The sequence below is a fragment of the Phoenix dactylifera genome, chromosome 6, assembly GCF_051530095.1.
Source record: "Phoenix dactylifera cultivar Ajwa chromosome 6, Ajwa_hap1_PhDact_Kaust_v1.1, whole genome shotgun sequence".
NCBI classification, from domain to species: Eukaryota; Viridiplantae; Streptophyta; class Magnoliopsida; order Arecales; family Arecaceae; genus Phoenix; species Phoenix dactylifera.
In genome coordinates this window covers 24,424,103-24,443,277 of record NC_143195.1, presented here as the reverse complement: position 1 = coordinate 24,443,277, position 19,175 = coordinate 24,424,103, and the positions used below count along the sequence as shown (strand labels likewise).

The following is a 19,175-nucleotide window of genomic DNA, read 5'->3' as shown; positions in this document are numbered from 1 at the left end:
AACTTATGAAGAGTACCCGGTACGGATTGTGAATAGAAAGGATCTAGTATTGCGACGACGGACCATTCCTTATGTAAAGGTGCAATGGAGCAATCACTCAAAAAGAGAGGCCACTTGGGAGCTCGAGGAAGAAATAAAAGCCAAACATCCTCAACTCTTTGGTATTACAGGTACGTAAATTTCGCAGACGAAATTTTTTTTAGGAGGGGAGAATGTGAACCCCCCCCAAAAAAAAGAGAAACGGGCCGGCCCGAAAAGACCGGGCCCGTCTCCTCTTTTACGATCGTGGAAGAGGGGGTTGTTGAGGGGTGAGGGTGGCGGCGTTGGAGAGGAGGTCGCCGGAGGGGTTGATGCCGGAGAGGAGACAAGCGTCGAGATCTGGCCGGCCGCGGAGGAAGACCACTTCCCTTCGCCGAAGATTCCGACGGATGAAGAAGCGTGGATCCGAGGGGAGTTGCTCACGGTTCCTCCTCCGATTTCTCGCCGGAAGGATCGCCGGAACCCCCCGCCGGACCGAGGTAATCCTTCCTTTGTGTTTTATTTCCTGGATTTTGGGTGGTATGGGTGAAGAGTTGGTCGGTGAATCGTCGGAGAAGGGCCCGAAACAGCGTACCCCTATTTCGGCCTCTTCTTTCCAATTTTTGGCCGCCGCCGGCCGCCGGGATGGCCGAGATGCATGGCGGTGGGGCTGGTCGGGTCCGTATGAAGGTCGGAGAGGGTTTTCTAGGCTGTGTATGTGATGAGGGAGGGTGGATCCGAGGTCCTCTTCCTCGGGATCCCATCCTCTCCTCCTCTTCCCCTCGTCGGATGGCCACCGGCGGCGACGGCAGCGGCGATCGTGGGCCACCATGGCTACTGTCGGGTGGGGGTGGGGAGCCGAGCCACCATCACGGTGGCTGTGAGGATGCTTGCCTTCTGTCAATAATGCAGGAAAAGGGGGAGGACCCTTTCGGTTCTAAGGGAAGGAGAAGAAGAGGGATCTTCTCTCCTCTCTTTCTTTGGCCAGCCACCATCGCCGGCGACTGCAGCAAAAGCGGCCGACGATGGTTCGGCCAGTGGTGTTGTCGGGTTGGGGAAGGAGAGGGCACAGCCACCATGGTTGTTGCCCTTGGATCAAAAAGGATTTGAGGGAGGGAGATGTATTCCCAACCATGAAGAGGGACGGATCATCCCTTTCTTTTGGTCTCTTCACCGGGACCGGCCATCATCGCTGGCATGGCAGCGGCCACGGCTGGCGACGACATAGACCGGTGGTATAAGGGTGGGAGTCGGGCCACCCCGACTGCCCTAGATTTGGAGGGATTAAGATGTTTGGGGACCTGGTGATGGACCCCATAGTAGATGTGAATTATGGTTTAGAATATTTAAATATTAAATAATTTAATTGTGATTTATAATTGATGTTGTAGAGGAAGAGTCGGCGGTGCCAGGAGATTTGATCAGGAGACTCAGCACCCCAGCGCGTAGGTTGTGATTCGGATCCGTATTTGAGTCAGTCCACAAATTTCTGTAAGAATCCCTATAACTGAGCACCTCTATTTATGCATGTATGGAATTTATCTTTGGATATATTTTATCAGTATGTTACTATTTGTTTTTGAGCTTGTATGATACTATGAGGTGTGCATTTTGTTTATTATGAAAGTATTGGAATAATTAAATTGGGAAGGAATAACATATTTTGAGAAATTATGAAAATATGTGACGTGATTGAAATGTGATTAAACACGTAAAACTAGACATGTAAAATGGGTTGGACTAACCTTGTCATGAGATAGCCTCTACGAGCTTATGCGTAGGATAGCTGCCACGAGCTTATGCGTGGGATAGCCTCCATGAGCTTATGCGTAGGATAGCCTCTACGAGCTTATGCGTAGGATAGCCTCCACGGGCTTACGCGTGGGATAGCTGCCACGAGCTTATGCGTGGGATTTGTGCAGTCTTGGACTGGGTCATGAACTTGGTTAGTCCAAAACCAGAAGTGAAAAGTCTGAAAACTTGGGAATCAGAGTAATACGGGAATGGATCACATAATGTAAAAAAGGATTTGTGTATATGTACTGATTATATCCACTTGTTGTTTGTTGAGCTTTTGAAAAGATGAAATGACATTTATTTGATGTTTTGATTATTTTATTATTATTACTGTGTGTGGCTGTTGGGATTCTTACTGGGCTGGAAAAGCTCATACTACTCTTACTTTCTTTTTCAGAGGCACTGAATTTGTAGAGTCCATCGGATGGGACGAGAAATAAGATCGACAAGGAGTCTGACTGCTAGATAGTAGAAGCAGCATATCTTTTATTGATGGACATTTGAAATTATGTAAGAAATCAGTACATTTTAGTTGGTTTAGTTTGAATACATTAATTATGGATTTATTGGAAATTTTTGTGTATCTTAGGCCTTGCATGATCTTTAGGGCACTGCTCTAGGGCTCATGCGGCCGGTCGCGTACCGGACCCGGGTGACGGGTGGGGGCGTGACAGGTGACCTTGTAAGGGGCTTAAGTCTCAAAATAATCAGCAAGATGTCTTGCTATCCAGATAGTGGTCGAACCAAAGTTGTGTTTAGATAGCTTGCACGAGTAATTCTGGCTCTGTGATGATCACTAAGAATATCTGCAGATTAATATACCAACTTTGCTGGAAAATGCTTAAGGAGTCAGCAGCCTGACATAAATCATAATCAGGATGTGAAAATTATGCAACATATAAACAAAGTTATCGAAGCCCATGGTTGAAGTCCTTTCCTCCAATTTGTGTTCCTAGTAAATCTATAATATTTATAGAAATCCCGCTTCCAGCATTTGAAAAGAAAGCAATAACATGAGTATACTCACATTAAGTAATCAAACCCATGCTAAAATCCCATAACTTCTTCGCTAGATTTGTGTCAGCAGCATGAGATTTAACTTTGGTTTCATTGCAGTCAACAAAATACCTACCACTCACTCCCTGGACTTGTGGATGCAATGCCAAGTAACATGTTGTGGCCGCACCCTGTAGAGAAATGAAACCATGGTGACATGCTGTCAACTCAAGCTAAGAGAAAAATGAAACCAAACCAGTTACTGTTCTCAATCATATTTCATTGATTGACAAGCTTAGAGCGATGGACCACTTTGAAGAAACATTTCAGGTGGCAATCTAGCATATATTCATCAGTTATAATGTATAATGCCTTAATGAATTTTGAGATTTTTATGATTATAAGCGAAAACTACAAGAAGAAGCACACCCTATCTTCTTAGTTTTGGTTTTTTGACGGGCATGCTTAGAATTGAGAGGATGATAAAAGAGACTGATGTCCCAAATGCGATAGGCACGATGTCAACAACCTATCATGCTAGATACATGAGAGATCTGCCTTCCAACTGTATGATAAAGGGAAGTTTGTGGGAGACGAAAAGGTATCTAGGGCTAATATTGAATGCAAGGCTCGCCGTCTCGATACCTGACCCCATATCGATGCTACATTAGCATAGTATCAATACAGTACGGTATACAATTTTTTTTTGGTGTACCAATTGTCGGTACGCCAACCGTACCGAGTTCCGGTACCGAACCGGTATGGTATGGTATGCCCCATACCGCTTGGTTCGGGCCGGTACGGCATATCCTGAATGTTTGTTTTTCCATTCTATGTTTTTATATTGATACAAGATGAACCTTCATATCCTTTACCCTAGTGCATTACAATTTTCTGAGAGACATGCAATAAGTATTCATGCCGACTAAATGCTCTAAAACCACCAATATGAAACTTCTCATCATTTTGATGTAACCATCAAAATTAGTTAATAAATATTAAATGCTATTTGACTAGAATATGACTTCCTTGCCAATCCATGCTATCCTGTTGTATTATACCAAATTATTGCTGGAACAAATCATGCATGCACCCTATGGTGCTCTGGTTATCAAAATGGATCAACCTCTATCAGTCGTCCTCGTTCGGCATGGTCTATATGAGTTGGTATTCCTCTACACCAAGCCAATCAACATGACACAGGCTTGTATTTTTTAGCAGACACAAGCTAGTATTTTTTAGCATGATAGTTTGTGCTCGATGTGGACTACACCATAATGGCCTGCTTGGGAGGAGGGACCTCGCCCAAAAGGGGATCCTTGGTCCAGCTTAAGTACCCAATACCTCCCTAATGCACAATCTGATAAGGGATTGAATACATGCTCATGCGGATGCTCCCATATTATTTCTAGTTAAGCCCTAGCATCCTTGTCACATGATGTGTCCAATCACAAATACCATGATCAGCTTGTGGATAGCCCCAAAAGGGCTTTGATATCATTTGTGACCATCTAGGACCTCCAAAAAAGGGCTATGAAGAAGGTTATATTTGGGATCTCTAACCCCTCGTAAGTACCTAAGACCTCTCAAGTGCATATCCAATGTGGGACTAAAAACATTCCAACACAGAGTACACATTCTCCTATTTAAGTGTTGGAATCGTCGCCAGGAAAAGAGACCAATCCAAAAGGGCATGTGCTGTAGTGTCCTCTACTCACATGGTCCATCGGCTAGGTAGGCTTCGATACCACTAGTAACGACCTAGGACCTCACCCAAAAGAGCTAGTTAGAAGGTTATTATTTGGGGTCCTAAGACCTGCTTAAGTACCAAAGATATGAACACTCAATTTGGGGACCCAAACACATGCTCGTGTGGATCCTCACTATAGGCTAGTCCATTGCTCTAATGTTAGATTCTTCTGCTACATGGTACTCATCCTTGGGTTCTTTGATCGATATTTTAAGATTGCAAGTCTTCCAAGTGTTTAACTTGATCTTGCAACTTTATATGACCTCCAAATGATTTGCAATGTGCTAGAAGTCAATAATGCAATCCCATAGTGAACCTTGGCTAGTTCATACAGAAATATGGATCTTTAAAGACATTGTCAAATGATTTTGATCCAACATGATTTTGATATGGCACGGGATTGGCAATGATGGTTGATCTGAAGAAGAAACCAGTCACCATAAGTTCAGATAACACGACAAAAAATTACTCAAACCAATTTGCTTGTTCCTTGTAACCTTCATCTAGCTTTACTTCTAATATAGTATATCTAAGTGGTTATTCTACATATTGTTGTGGTTGAAATTTGGCCTGAGGGCGACCACGCCGGAAGGGAGCCGAGGAGACGCCAGTCGGGGATCGAGAAAGAGGGCTGCCTCCGGTGGTCTGGGGTACCTCCAAGAAGACACCGGCCGGAAGGGAGAAAGATGGCCACCTCCCTGTGCTCCAGGGTACCTGCACAAAGCCTTGGCTGGGAATTCTGGCGAATGCCCTCCAATGGCTAAGTTAGCCGAGCCTTTTTTGTGGACTTTTTGAGTATCTTTCATGGCCTCTTGTAACTCAAAATAGCTTGTAGTAGCTTGTGGAAGCTTATAAAAGCTTACCGAGGGCCTTCCCTACCTTCTTTTTTATAAGATGAGGGTGACGACTGTTATCTGAAATCTTGAACTGAGATGTGATCAGCTGGCCAATAGCTGGAGATAGCGTGTCGGCAGGTGCGGCGGAGTGTGACCCTTGACAGGCGTGGCAGGGTATGACCCTTGATAGGCGTGGCAGGATATGACCCTTGACAGGCGTGGCAGGGCATGGCCCTTGGTTGGCACGTCATGATGTGGCTAGGTACGGTTGCGGGCAAGGTCGGGCAAGCTTGAAGGCCGCGACGTGTGCTTGGCGAGGTCAGCTCTGGCCTCTAGTGGGCTGATGTCGGCTCTGGCCTCGAGCGCAGCTGAGGTCGGCTCGGCTCTTGGCGAGGTCGGCTCGGCCTGGCTCTGGTCAAGGTCGTCGCCTACGGTCGAGGAAGCCTCTTTAGCCTATTCGGCTCTGAGGTTTGCTTGGTCGGAATTGGGTGACTCCGTGCCGGAATAGGATGATCCATTTTGCCTCCTATCACATGTATAATGCCAAAATAGCATGGGCATCATTGTAGAGGTTTAACTAAAAATCAAGTCAAAATTGTTTGTATTGTCAATAACCTTCCAAGTTTTAACATTCATTAAGATATTAACCTTTACTAGTAAGGTTCTAAACAAAAATAAGTATATTTAATGAAGATAAATGATAATATGATGAATATTTATATATAATATTTTATCATGTCACCCATTGAGAAAATAAATATTTTGTTCTTAGCAGTCCCACTTGTTAGGCTTTAATAGTTCTTTCCAATTTAGAAAAGTGATAATAATAGTTGTTAACAATTCTTTCCAATTTAGCAGTCCCCCTCAACCAAGGTATGCAAAACCGTCCCAAACTGACCGGTTCGAGGCATACCAATCCGTATTGGTGGCAGATTGGGATGGTTTCAGCATTCAAAATGAGAAAATAGCGAAGGAGGGAGAGATGGAGAAGGAAAGAGAGGAAAAGAAAAGGGGAGGGAGGGAGAGGGAGAGAGAGATGGGGGGTGGCGGACGGTCGGCTGAGGCTACTAGAGGGTCGCAGAGAGGCATGGAGGGGCGAAGGAGGGGTTTTGATCTCCGAACCCCTATTTCGAATAAAACAGGGATCTGTTACTAACTTTATTTAAAATTTTCAAAATAAAAAAAGAGCCCCACTCGGAACCTCTTTCTTGTTCAAAATAGGAGTCTGAAAGGTGGAGCCTATCCTCCGCCCCTCCATGCCCCTTGATGGCTCTACACCGGCCATCTGCCACTCTCCCTTTCCCTCTCCCTCCCACCTGCCTCTCTCTTTTCCTCTCTCCTGTTATTCCTCTCCGCCACCCTCTCTGCCATGTCGGGTCGTGCTCTACCGGCCTTCTCCCTCTCCCTCTCTCTCCCAATTTAGAAATATTATGCATTAAAAGCAGAATGACAAGGTCATTTTACCTAATAGGAAAATGACGAAGATTGCAAGGAAAAGAAAGTCCCCACTACCAACTCATGGCCATGCCTCAGCTCCTTTGGCTTAGATGCCATCTTCTGGTGCCCTTTTCCCTAGAAGCTCAAAATCCTTGACAGGGAAGGCTAGGAATTAGCTTTCCTTTACTCAAGTTTGCAGGTGGTCTCACATGAGCAAAGGTCAAGGAGGTATTTACAAGATGCAAACTCTGGTGGTTGTCCCATGCAATCCACGATATAAAGATATGGCTAAAACTTCAAAATTGGCACAGGAACTTTTCAATTTGTGCTGGAAATGATATCAAATTGGTGTTCATTATGGATATTTGGAAGACAACTTATGTGGCTTATTTGTCATTTCCAAAGAAGTCATGCTTTCAGCTTTTCTATCATACCAAGGTTTTAAGTTCAGGTCAAAATAGATTCTTTTGGCTGAGACTGAGTCAAAAATGATGACGAGTTTTGATTGTCACCAATTTCAGTCAGGAACTGATCAGTTTTAGTCCAATTTTGGCCAGTTTTACCACTTTGCAGCCAGCTTCGGCCAAAACCGACTGAATTTGATGATAGATGATAGTGTTTATTTATTATTTGGATTTTCACTGTCCTTTTACATATGTTTCTTTATTTCTTTAAATTCATTTATGTAGTCTTTGTCAATTCTAGGTCATTCTTAAATAATTCTAGTTGGAAGGAGGGACTTGACTATATAATATCATTTGCTCATCTATGTGAATTAATCTTAACAGTTACAACTTACCATCTAATTTTTGAATGCAGTTGATTTGATGATGATTTTATCATGTATAGGTGTGTTTTGGGGGTTTAATGCACAGCTATCTAATGTTAACAGGCCTTGACTAAGTCAACATGGACCAATTTACTTGTTTAATAATTCCCAAGAGGTCTGCCATGACCAACAAGGGTAAATTGTTGTTTGGCTACTAGGTATACACCCTAGTCAAATGAATTTTAAAGAGCTGAGGAATTGACCTTGTAGGTTTCTCCAAACCTTGCCCACACTTTTTCCTTTCTACCCTTCCTTTCTGCCTTCTTTCACAACTCAGAACCTATCCCAGTGTAATATTGTTTTTTTTATATATATGTGTGTGTGTATATCTATATCCTCTTTACATAAAAAAAATTAAATCTGGTTTCCATAAGCCTAGAGGTGTTTTTGTAATTGATCTATGCCTTTAAGGTAAAAAATGATAATCTAAATTTGTACTAATGAGTTCTTGTAACTAAAGTGTAACCTTTTTTTTATTGGAGACAGTTGCCCTTGTGTTTATATAGTCTATTGCCCAATTGTGTTAGTAATGGCAATTTTTAATAAATGGAATTTATCCCTTATTGTTTTCAACATATCCACAACCTGGCATACAACATTTTGTTGTAATCCAAGCATACAAACCACCCTTGTTATCCTACCTAACACAAGAATTTTTTGTATAAATATACAATAGTATGAAGTGCAAGAAATCCATTTCATCTAGCGTACATCTCTTTTAACTATATAGATCAAACATTTACCCCAGTATCCTAATAGAGATATTACTTACCAGCATGGCATGTAGCCATGTACTGACATGATGTAACCATAGCATTCAACATAAGAAAAGGACATGCAAAGTCTACTCCACTTACCTGTTGAACATTTTTCATCACATATTTACCAAGTGCAGGGACAATACCTGTGACAGACAAAAAGGACCAAAATATTAGCATTTAAGTTTCTCGCTGATGCAGGTCACATCCTTAGTGCCAAATCACAAGAGACGAGATTGAAAAACAAATTGATATTGAAAATATGATATAATTGAGTTTGAATGGTTGATGTGGTATTAGTCTTCCTATTATTTTATTGTGGTTTGGGGTATCTATCTGCTGTACTTTTATGGGGTATGTATCTGCCATTTATACGTTTAGTAGGAGAATCAGCCCTCAGTGGAAAACTAATGAAGTTCACAAAATACATTTTATAGCCAAACTTATAAATAGGTGCTCTCAACTCCGTTATCTGCAAATATATTTATGTGATTCCAACTAAAAGTTCGAATCTGTAAAGGATTTAATCATATTGCTATAGATGAACCGAAAATAATCTAATTAAGAAATTTTTTGAGAATAATGCAAATATTTGCAGCGCCTATATTTTCAAGGTCACGAGTTTACACGTATCATGACATTCCACTAATAATACTCAGGAAAGTAAGAATAAGGAGGTCGAACTTATAAATTATAATGCTAAAATTATGATACATAATGAGCAGCCCAACCAGCTTATTGAGTGGATAATGATGAGACAGATGTTTTGGTTCATAACTAAAGTGCCACTCGCTTGGGGCAGTGTTTCATTTGGCTCTTTGGTTCATTTGTGTGGAGATGAAAACAGCTCACCATATCAAAAGTCACAATCTTCCATCTTCATTTAGACTCTTTTCCAAGTCTAGGGTAGGATTGCTATTTAAAATAACTTAAAATGGTGACCAGTAAGATAAATCTGTCAGCCTCCTAACGAGCCTTAAAAGTTTTGTGGTGAGCTCCTTTGTTGCTGAGATTTGCCTTGGCCAGGAATACAACACCAATTTTAGAGGGTTGTTATCCAACTGATAACTGATTGCAGAATTTGATCAATCCTTCCATCAAGGCTTCTCAATTTAAATAGTTTTGGCTCTATAGCCAGTTTGATGGTAAAAGGCTTCGATGATGATGATCAAAGTACTCACTCTAGATCAGAAAATACCAAGTTAATCCACATCTAATTAGCTTCTTTTTAGACTCTCACATATATAAAACATCAAAGAGGTCTATTTTCAAATAAACCTTCAACATGTTTTTGAGTTGTTAATGATCTAGGATATTCGAAAAGAATTCAATTTTTCAATTATGCAAAGCTTGTAGTGGACTCGCTAATCTTGGAGGAAAACTATGGATGGTGGTCAACCTCCTCAACTACATGAAAAGCAGTTTGGAAAAGAAATTCTCAATTCCTTTATCCTTGAGTGTGTCTAGAGAGGATCTAATAAGCTCACTGACTGCTAGCTTCACAAATGTTTGTTTAATACAGGGTTTGACACATCGAGTATCAGACTTATACCAACTAAGGGTATAAGTCTAGGTATATTATTCTAGGTATAAGATTCGTAGTACTACGAAGCAGACATGGATAAGAAATTTGACTTGATGAAGGGAGAATAACACAATGTCCAATAGACTCAAGCCAGCACAAGAACTTGATACTGTGGGTGGGCCTTGTCACATCACACAAGAAATACAAGCTTCTCTTTTTTGATCAATGAAGAAACTTCTTGGTCCTTTATATATGTTCCTCACCTTCCATGAAAAGCCATGTAATGCATGCCTGCCCCATAGAAGTCATTTATGTAAAGATAGTGTGTGGATGTGTGAGTGAGGAAGAGAGAGAATGAGAATGAGAGAGAGAGAGAGAGAGATGACACTTGGTACGGCATGAATGGGAGAGAGATCATGATCAGGTCAAGCAAACATAAAAAGAGAATGCGAGAGAAAAGTTTTTCATCTCAAGTTCAACAAAATAAGAGGCTAAGAATTTTTACTTTTTCAAAATTGTCAATTTCTGATAGCAAGAACATTTACATGGCGATCCTTGGGAGAAAACATAGCAACTTGCTTCCTTTCATTGTCCTAAATCCAGATTATAGCACATGATAAAGGAATAAATCATAATAGCAAGTGAACCAAAAATTAAAAAAAGGGTAATATACCATTCAAAAAACTCCGATGCCGCAATATATTGGTGGTAATAGACCCTGGATGAAGTGAATTAACTGTAACTTCTATCTCTTGTTCCTGTTTATGAAAATAAAGAGGCAGTAATTGTCAAACAATTCAATATATAAGATAAAACAGGATGCTAATTAGATGCAAATATCAGACAGCAAGAGGCTTTCTAAGCTCATGTGTCATGCTTCAAATGGAAAATATGTGTGGCTTATGTACTGCAAATCCTGTCCCTGAAAGATGAAAGACCACCTTTTGCACCAAATCAGCGAGAACATCTGGTTAGAAGGGTGACTGCTGTCTGAGATAAGATAGCTGAGAATTGCCCAGGAAAAAATGGCACTTGTTTTGCTGGCATAAGGTATTATTGGAAAAAGGGGACAGTAAATCAATAGTAAAGAACGGAGGAAGCATAATGGAAGGTATGATTAGCTAATTCATTGGAATGTTGAAATGAACTAGACCTTTTTAAAGTAAATCAGAGTAAGAAAAGTAAATGGATCACTTTAAAGATACTCCCCAGATTTTTTGAAGGGAAATCAAGGGAAAAAGACTTGTGAAGAAAAGAATTGAGTTCTGTCTAGAAAAGTTGTTGTAGATTAATTCCATTGTATTCCTTACATGTCCCTTACAAGTTCTTTATATAGACACAAAAGCAATCACCTTAATAATGGACTTACATTGGAAATAAAATGTGTTTACTCTAGTCAGCCTAAAAGGCACCAATATTAAATATATTCAACTTAGAAGACTAGACACTACATTTTCATAACTTTCACAGAGAACAAGACTGAATTAATGACTTTCCAACTTTCAAGAGTATTAATTTAACTCCAGACTTCTGTTGTAGAACTGATTTAGACAGATAACAACAACACTAACCCATGATTTTTTTTATATATATTTGAATATTCCCACACCAATACTATTTGCATCAGTCCCTCCTCCTTGGACAGAGCTCGCCCGAGTTAATGGCGTCAGCTATTTCGTCATTAGGACCATGGTAGTGATATAAATCTGAAACATTGAAGGTAGAGTCTGTACCCAAATGATCTGGCAAAGCAACTTCATAGGCATTATCATTGATTTTCTTGAGAATTTTGTAGGGGCCAATCTTTCTCTTGCTGAGTTTTGAATATGTGCCAGCCGGAAACCGTTCCTTTCGCAAGTAAACCGTGACCATATCACCTTCCTTAAAATTTTGGGATCTTCTTTTATCAACATAAACTTTGTATTTGGCATTTTATCAACATAAGACGCCAACATTTAATACATTCAACTTAGAAGACTAGACACTACATTTCCCATAACTTTCACAGAGAACAAGACTAAATTACTAACTAACTTTCCAACTTCCAAGAGCATTAATTTGACTCTAGATTTCTGCTGTAAAACTGATTTAGACAAGTAACAGCGACACTAACCCATGATTTTTTTTGAATATTTTTATATTCCTACACCAACACTATTCGCTTCACTTTTAAACCATTGTCATAAAATATATACAAAGAAAACTTTTGAAAAAGTAGTTTTCCCTCAGTAATATTCACTGCATATGTATAACATTCTTCAGTATTTAAAGAGAAAAAAATACCTGAAGATCATTAGAAAGCTCATGAGCATGCAATATGTTGGCAAGCTTTGATTGTCCGTAAGAAAGAAAACTATAGTACCTAGAAAGGGAAAACAGGATCCAAATTATTTAATTTGTAATTCTCCTAACATATGCAATGGTATGTCAAAACTAGTTATAGGAAATCACTCATCCACTTTAATATCAGTGATTAACTAACCGGAAAATGATCTTCAAAAACTTAAAAGGACCTTCATAAACTTCTCAAATTGTTGATTTTGTCAAAACGAATTCCTTCATGATGTGTAAGCTTGTAAGATTCAGAAGACACAATAACAATTCTTCCTTCTATACCACTTGTGCGGGATGTAATTCTCATGTTTTCCAATAAAAGATTTGTCAAAAGAAAATGACCTGCAAGATGACAAGATGTCTCATTAATCTTCTGCTTCAAAGCAAGCTATTGTGTATAATTGCAGGTCTACCTTATGTACAAACTTTATAGGATCACAACTGTGCCCCTCTAGTATGAAGGAAGCTTTATTATAAAGTAGACAATATGACACACAAATGTATTTGGCTATGATACCATATAATTCACCCTACTGGAGATGGCTTTATCATTTTAAGTGAGTTCATGTCTTCTATATTAGTTACCCCAGTATTAGGAAACCTCCAACCAAAGGACCTCATCTGAAAGTTAAGCAGGCTGGATGCATGAAATATGCATAGAACGTAGAATATGAAATTTTATTAAACAAATCATATGCATGTTACATATTTATGCATGTGGTGTATGTAGACAGACGTGATGTAAACTCCAAGGTCGTAAGCATACCAACCAAACTTTACAAAGATGAAAACATATAGAACCAATATATTGTATAATCATATTACAACACAGTTTAACACATTAAGCATGAAGGTAAGAAGATTTTGTTGATAAATGGAAAGATGCTGAGATTAAAGTAAAATAGAAAAGTTATTTCAATGAAATGAATTAAAGGAACCAAGCTAGAGGGAATACATGAGTAATAAAATAAAAAATGAAGCGAACAAAGAAAAAGGCACAACAAAATTGAATTAAAGTTTGTACCAAGGTATACAATACTGGACCAAATCGCCTAAGGCTGTCGGTAATGCATTGTACCGACTACGAATTGGGACGGTTTGTGGTTTTGGTGCCAATTTGGGCCCGAATTGGTCCTTATTGTGCCAAATGGGCCCAAGAAATTGGCCCTTCCTCTGGTTCAAGTAGAAATGTAAATGGAAGAATGACAAGAATATTTAGAAAAAGATAAATCTCGGCAACAATACTTTCTATATTCACTCCTCTCTTTTTTTGGTAAATTATCTGATTCTCTTTTTTTTTGTACAATTATCCGCTTCTCTCTAAGGAGTATATGTACACATTTTCTCATGATTGTGGTTTAAATGGTTTAAAGGTTTCAAAAGAACATGATTATAATTGACTTTGAAACCTCTCTCTTGATATGATTTTGATGTGTTATGGAACAATTTATTTAAAGGTTATATTGAAATTGTTAAAGGCATGTATAATTAAAAGGTGAAAATTTTTACAAGTAGATATAGCAAGAGAACTGAGTTTCTAGTTGCATTGTGCTTACACCAAGGATTGTCCTTTCATCCATATACTCTTCACCTATGATAAATAGACATATACAACAACAGGTATCAACGTATATGTGATTTGCAATGACAGCATGCTTATTGATGAGATGAGAGCAAGCTTGTATACAAATTTAAGCAAATGAAAGAAATCACTGGAATAAAGTGCTGAACACTAGTAGAACTTAAGTGGAGTACATGGACTGCAGTTTTATTGGCAAAATAAAATAAATAAGTCAAAAGATATTAACTAAGAGAAAACCTTGTATGATTATATTTTGTTATCTTGGACCAGGAAAAATACCAAGGTGGATGATGAAGTGCAAAGATGCTTCTAGGATGTTGTGTAACCAGGGCAACCTTTTGAAGCTTATGATACGATTTTGTAAGAAAACTAAATTTGCAATGCTGTAAGATTCATAACATTGCACCATGATAAAGAGGCCCAAGTACATTAGATGAATTTAGCAAACAAAACAGGAAACTAAAGGAAGCACTAGAGTTGCACAAATTGAGATTTAAGATAGGGATTAGTTAAAAAATGGAAAATAGAATGAAATGGCATGGCACATGTCACGAAAATATCCAAAGTGACAGCAAGAAGAGCAAAATAGACTTCATGTCGAAATTTAGAAGAAGGGGAGAGGAAGACCTGAGATGACATGGATGGAAGTTGTGGGAAATGATTTTGGAAAAGCTAATGGTAACAAATGATATAAACCTGAAATTTTAGGCCCCAAAAAGGTATGGATAGGGTATGGTCAAGTCGCACAATAAAAATTTCTAAGTATGAATTATGTCAATAATGCTCAAGGAGGCTTGCAAACATAACAAGTCAACTGAAAGTCATTGTGACAGGACGGTTTTACGTCATTAGGTTTTGATCGTCCGTAGCCTACTGAGATTAAATCATTACCACAAACAAGAATGAGAACTGGATGATATGCAACATTTTTATATAAATAATATTTCAGGAAGACATAGTAGTTAGAACTGAAAAGTTGGAAGATTTTATGATTCTTCTGGTTCTCTGAACATTGCTCTCCTGGTCAACAGCAGGAGATTCTCTTGGACTTTGATAAGAGGGTCAGAGCATAGATTTTTTACCATGACAATCAATAAAAAGAACAAATATTCTTATGAACTGGAAAATGGAACATTCTCTATCATGTCATTATAAGGTGGCTGATGACATAATTGCAGAATAACTATTTAATCCTACTGCATTTTAGGGGAGAAACTTTAATTCTTTCTTTCGTCCACTTTATAGTTCTTGCAATATATAATTTTTTTGTATATTTCCATATTCTTGTGATGTCACATCAATCCTGTAAACTCTTCTGTCATTTATGTCCCAATTAAAAATTTATAAGTTTCATAAAACAGAATGAACAATATCATTTAGTGACTGAAATAGTGAGGCAAAACCTAAGTAGTTTGTTGCAAAATGCAGCTCAATGCCATCCCCGGAAAGCATGAATGGAGCCATCGCAATTCCTGCATTGTTGCTTCAAAAAGATAGACAAAAAAGTCATTTTTCAATCGGCATAGCTATTGAATCTCAGCAAGTTTAAGACATATGGATAAGAAAGAAAATCGGCACTAAGTTTCATGAATTATTAGACAAATACAATGAATAATTATTGCAACCCATATTTCTATCTTTAAACATGTCTTACATGAGGATGTTCAGTGGGAGATTCAGAATATTGAAATTTTCTACAAATTTTCTAACAGATGCCATCAAGCTGAGATCTAGCTCCATGACATCAATTTTAGCAGTATGAATTTCTTTCATGATTGCTTCTTTGACACCAGAACCAGTAGATAGATTCCTGACTGCCATTATTACATGTACACCACGCAACGCGAGAACCCGGCATGTTTCGGCACCAATTCCACTTGATGCTTCTGTGATAAATGTCTGATTAGGAGCTACTAGTGGGATTTGAAAATACAAATAAAGTGCTCATGCTGGAAAACACTAAAAAAGGATCAATGACATATTCAATTTCTACTGTCCAACAAAATTAGGCAACTCAATTACCTATCAAGTACCAGAGAACTGTGGTGAAATTCCTAGCTAGTAATAAGCAGCCAAGAGTAGGGGTGGCAAAATAGGACCCGACCCGCCAACCCGACCCGTGTTCGACCCGCCATAAACAGGTTTGGGTTTGGCGTAAACAGGTTCGGGTCGTAAACAGGTTGACCCGTTTAACCTGTTTATTAATTGGGTCGGATACGGGTTTTAGATGTCTGACCCGTTTAATCCGTTTAACCCGTTTAACTATTGGGCTGATAGATGAGAGTTATAACCCACAAGATAAAGTCCAGAGCCGGCCCAACTCTCCGCCTAGGCCCGATTTCACTCCATAGCCCGATTTCACTGTCTAGGCCCGATTCACTCAGCCCGATTCAGCTCGATTTTAGAATTAGGATTTAGGGTTTGTGAAACATTGAAATGGCGCCGCCGAGCTCTATTCCCTCAGCCCCTCCCCGAGTCTCCTCTCCTCCGAACCTCAAGTCCACCTCCCCATGGCTATTCTCTCCTCTTTCTTCTCCTCCATCCTTTCTCCTCCTCTTCCAAATCGACAGTTCTCGCCCTTCTCCTCCTCCTCCTCCTCCTCCACCCTTCCTCCTCCTCCTCCAAATCGATGGTTCTCGCCCTTCTCCTCCTCCTCCCTCTCCTCCACCCTTTTTCCTCCTCCAAATCGACGGCTCCGAAGAAGCCTTATTCCAGATCCAACGGCGTCGAGGTCGTCGGAGACGCGGCAAGGCGGAGTCCGCGGGTGGTGCGGGGTGGCGGCTCGGGCGCAGCAGGGACGCCGCGGGCGGTGCGGGGGTGGCGGCTCGGGCGCAGCGGCGACGCCGCGGGCGGTGCGGGGTGGCGGCTCGGGCGCAGCGGCGACGCCGCGGGCGGTGCGGGGTGGCGGCTCGGGCGCAGCGGGGACGCCGCGGGCGGTGCGGGGTGGCGGCTCGGGCGCAGCCGTGGCGAGGGAGGCCGATCGGGGAAGAAGATGAGCAGTTTTTTTTCTTCTCCTTTACCCTACTGCCTCTCTCTCTCTCTCTCTCGGTCTCTCCTCTCTCTCTCTCTCTCTCGGTCTCTCCTCTTCCTCTCTCTCTCTCTCTCTCGAGTCTCTTCCCCTCCCATCCCGCCGGCCCCCATCTTTTTTTCTTTTTTTTTTCTTAAACGGGTCTTAAACGGGTCGGATCAGGTGACCTGTTTATTAAACAGGTCGGATTCAGGTTGTAATTTCTGACTTGTTTATTAAACAGGTCGGGTTCAGGTTTATAATTTTTTGACCCGATTGGTATCTGACCCGACCTGTTTATGCCTGACCCGACCCGATTGCCGCCTCTAGCCAAGAGCATGCATCGTGCAGTTAATTCAGTAGACTGAAAAAAAAAAGGTTTTTTGCATGGATACCCTTCTAAATATCGAATTTTGCGTGAATATCCTTTTAAAATTGATATTTGCATTTATACCCTCGTAAAACTCTGTTTTTGTACAAATATCCCTAATATAACGGTTGTTCTAATGGTGTTAAAAAAAATCACATTTATATTAATTAAAAATAAAATAAAAATTTAAAATGACGTTATTACCCTTACTCTTCCCTCCCAACCTCCAAACCCCTCCACCCCCCCCCCCCCCCCCCCCCGCGCCCTGCTTCGGCTTCCCCAACAGTGCCCTACTATCCCCTTCCCTCCCCCTCCGCACAACACCCCCCCCCCCTCCACCGCCGCCGCCGCGGTGCCCGGCTTCCCCAACAGGAGCTCCACACAGCTGTGCTCTGCTTCAGAATCTCTTGGGCCCAGAAGAGAGAGAGAGAGAGAGAGAGAGAGAGAGAGAGAGAGAGAGAGAGAGAGAGGGGGGGGGGGAGGGAGAGAGAGAGGACTGCTGGTTTGAGTTGGAAAGAAGGTGGCTTGTCTAAGGACCAGAAATGATGCTAAGTAGGTGGCTTTAACAGCACTAATCGAGTTGGTGGTAATGGAAACAGAAAAAGAGAAACAAAATCAGGATAAAGGCTGCACAAAGCCACCTAAAATCCAGCAAAAGCTCAGAGAAATGAGTTTGCTTTGTGATAACAAGCAAGAGAGGGTGGGGCGGGGAAGCCGGGCGCCGTCCGGGGGGTGCCGGGTCGGGTCGGGGGGGTCGTGGGGCTGGGGAGGGGAGGGTTGGGGGGGGGGGGGTTGTGTTGTGAGAAGGGAGAGGCGCCATTTCAAATTTTAATTTTATTTTTAATTAATATAAATATAATTTTTTTAACACCAACAACCGCTATATTAAGGATATTTGTACAATAATAAAGTTTTATAAGGGTATATATGCAAATATCAATTTTGGAAGGGTATTCACGTAAGATCCTATATTTAGAAGGATATTCATGCAAAAAAATCCAAAAATAAAATAATAAAATACAAATATAATTTTTGTGCGCTGCTTCCAAATCCTTGGTATGAAAGTTTAGATGTAACTTATACAGAATAGAACAAAGTGTTGTTTGTGTGTATTGTGAATTTATAAAATAAATTGAATAATAAATATATGAATAAATAAATCTGACCTCAAATGAAGATTCAACTATATTAGATCAAGGCTAGTGTTTGACACTATGTCCTTAAGATAGATTTCGCCCTCCACACAGGTGCTTTGGATCTCATGAGCATCTGCCTCCCAGGATACAATGATCTTCACAAACAAAAGGAGCACACCAATTTGTTTGTACGAAAACTGAGTTTTGGTACTCTCTTTGAATGAACTCACTTATGTTCTCTAAGAAATCTAGAATGAGATAACTAGATGAATTGGAAAAATTCGGTGTTTAGCATGGTTAGAGGAAGGCTCTATTTATAGAGTTCATGTGACTTTTCAGAATAGACACCAAGTGAAGAGACATGTCTTTTCTATTCAAATGAATAGACACATCCCTATGAATAGTTATGTCTTTCATGCTAATAGTCATGTCTTTTAAATGAAAAGATACATCCATACAAAGATACAATGAAAAGATGCAACTCTTTTGAAGAGACATACCTCTTCTAAGAAGCACCCTTTCAAGTGGGTCATTTTGCAGCCTATTTTCTCATTCACCTATTATAGTCTAATAATCCCCCACATGAATAGAAAATTGGCTGAATGCATGTAAATGTTAATGCAGACACTTAAGAGAGTACATTGCGAAAAGATTCTGCATCGAGATAGGTAGCTTTTGGCCTCGAACCTTCTCTAGTGAAAGGCTATCGGATTTACTAGCTAAATAGTGAACAAGATGTCTTGAACTATTCAGCTGATTAAGTAAATCGAATCAAATAGACTTCACAAAGTCTCTTTTCT

The 19,175-nt window shown here is 40.3% G+C and overlaps 1 pseudogene across 1 annotated transcript; it reads right to left on the bottom strand.

The window, feature by feature from the left end:
• Window positions 1–2,702: 2,702 nt before the first annotated feature.
• On the bottom strand, window positions 2,703–18,908 carry LOC149753367 (short-chain dehydrogenase TIC 32, chloroplastic-like; annotated as a pseudogene). Its single transcript, XR_016395657.1, has 8 exons — window positions 18,876–18,908; window positions 15,517–15,761; window positions 15,266–15,345; window positions 12,460–12,622; window positions 12,230–12,308; window positions 10,620–10,704; window positions 8,521–8,567; window positions 2,703–3,002 (listed from the first exon to the last, which is right to left on the bottom strand). The product of XR_016395657.1 is annotated as a short-chain dehydrogenase TIC 32, chloroplastic-like (transcript).
• Window positions 18,909–19,175: the final 267 nt, after the last annotated feature.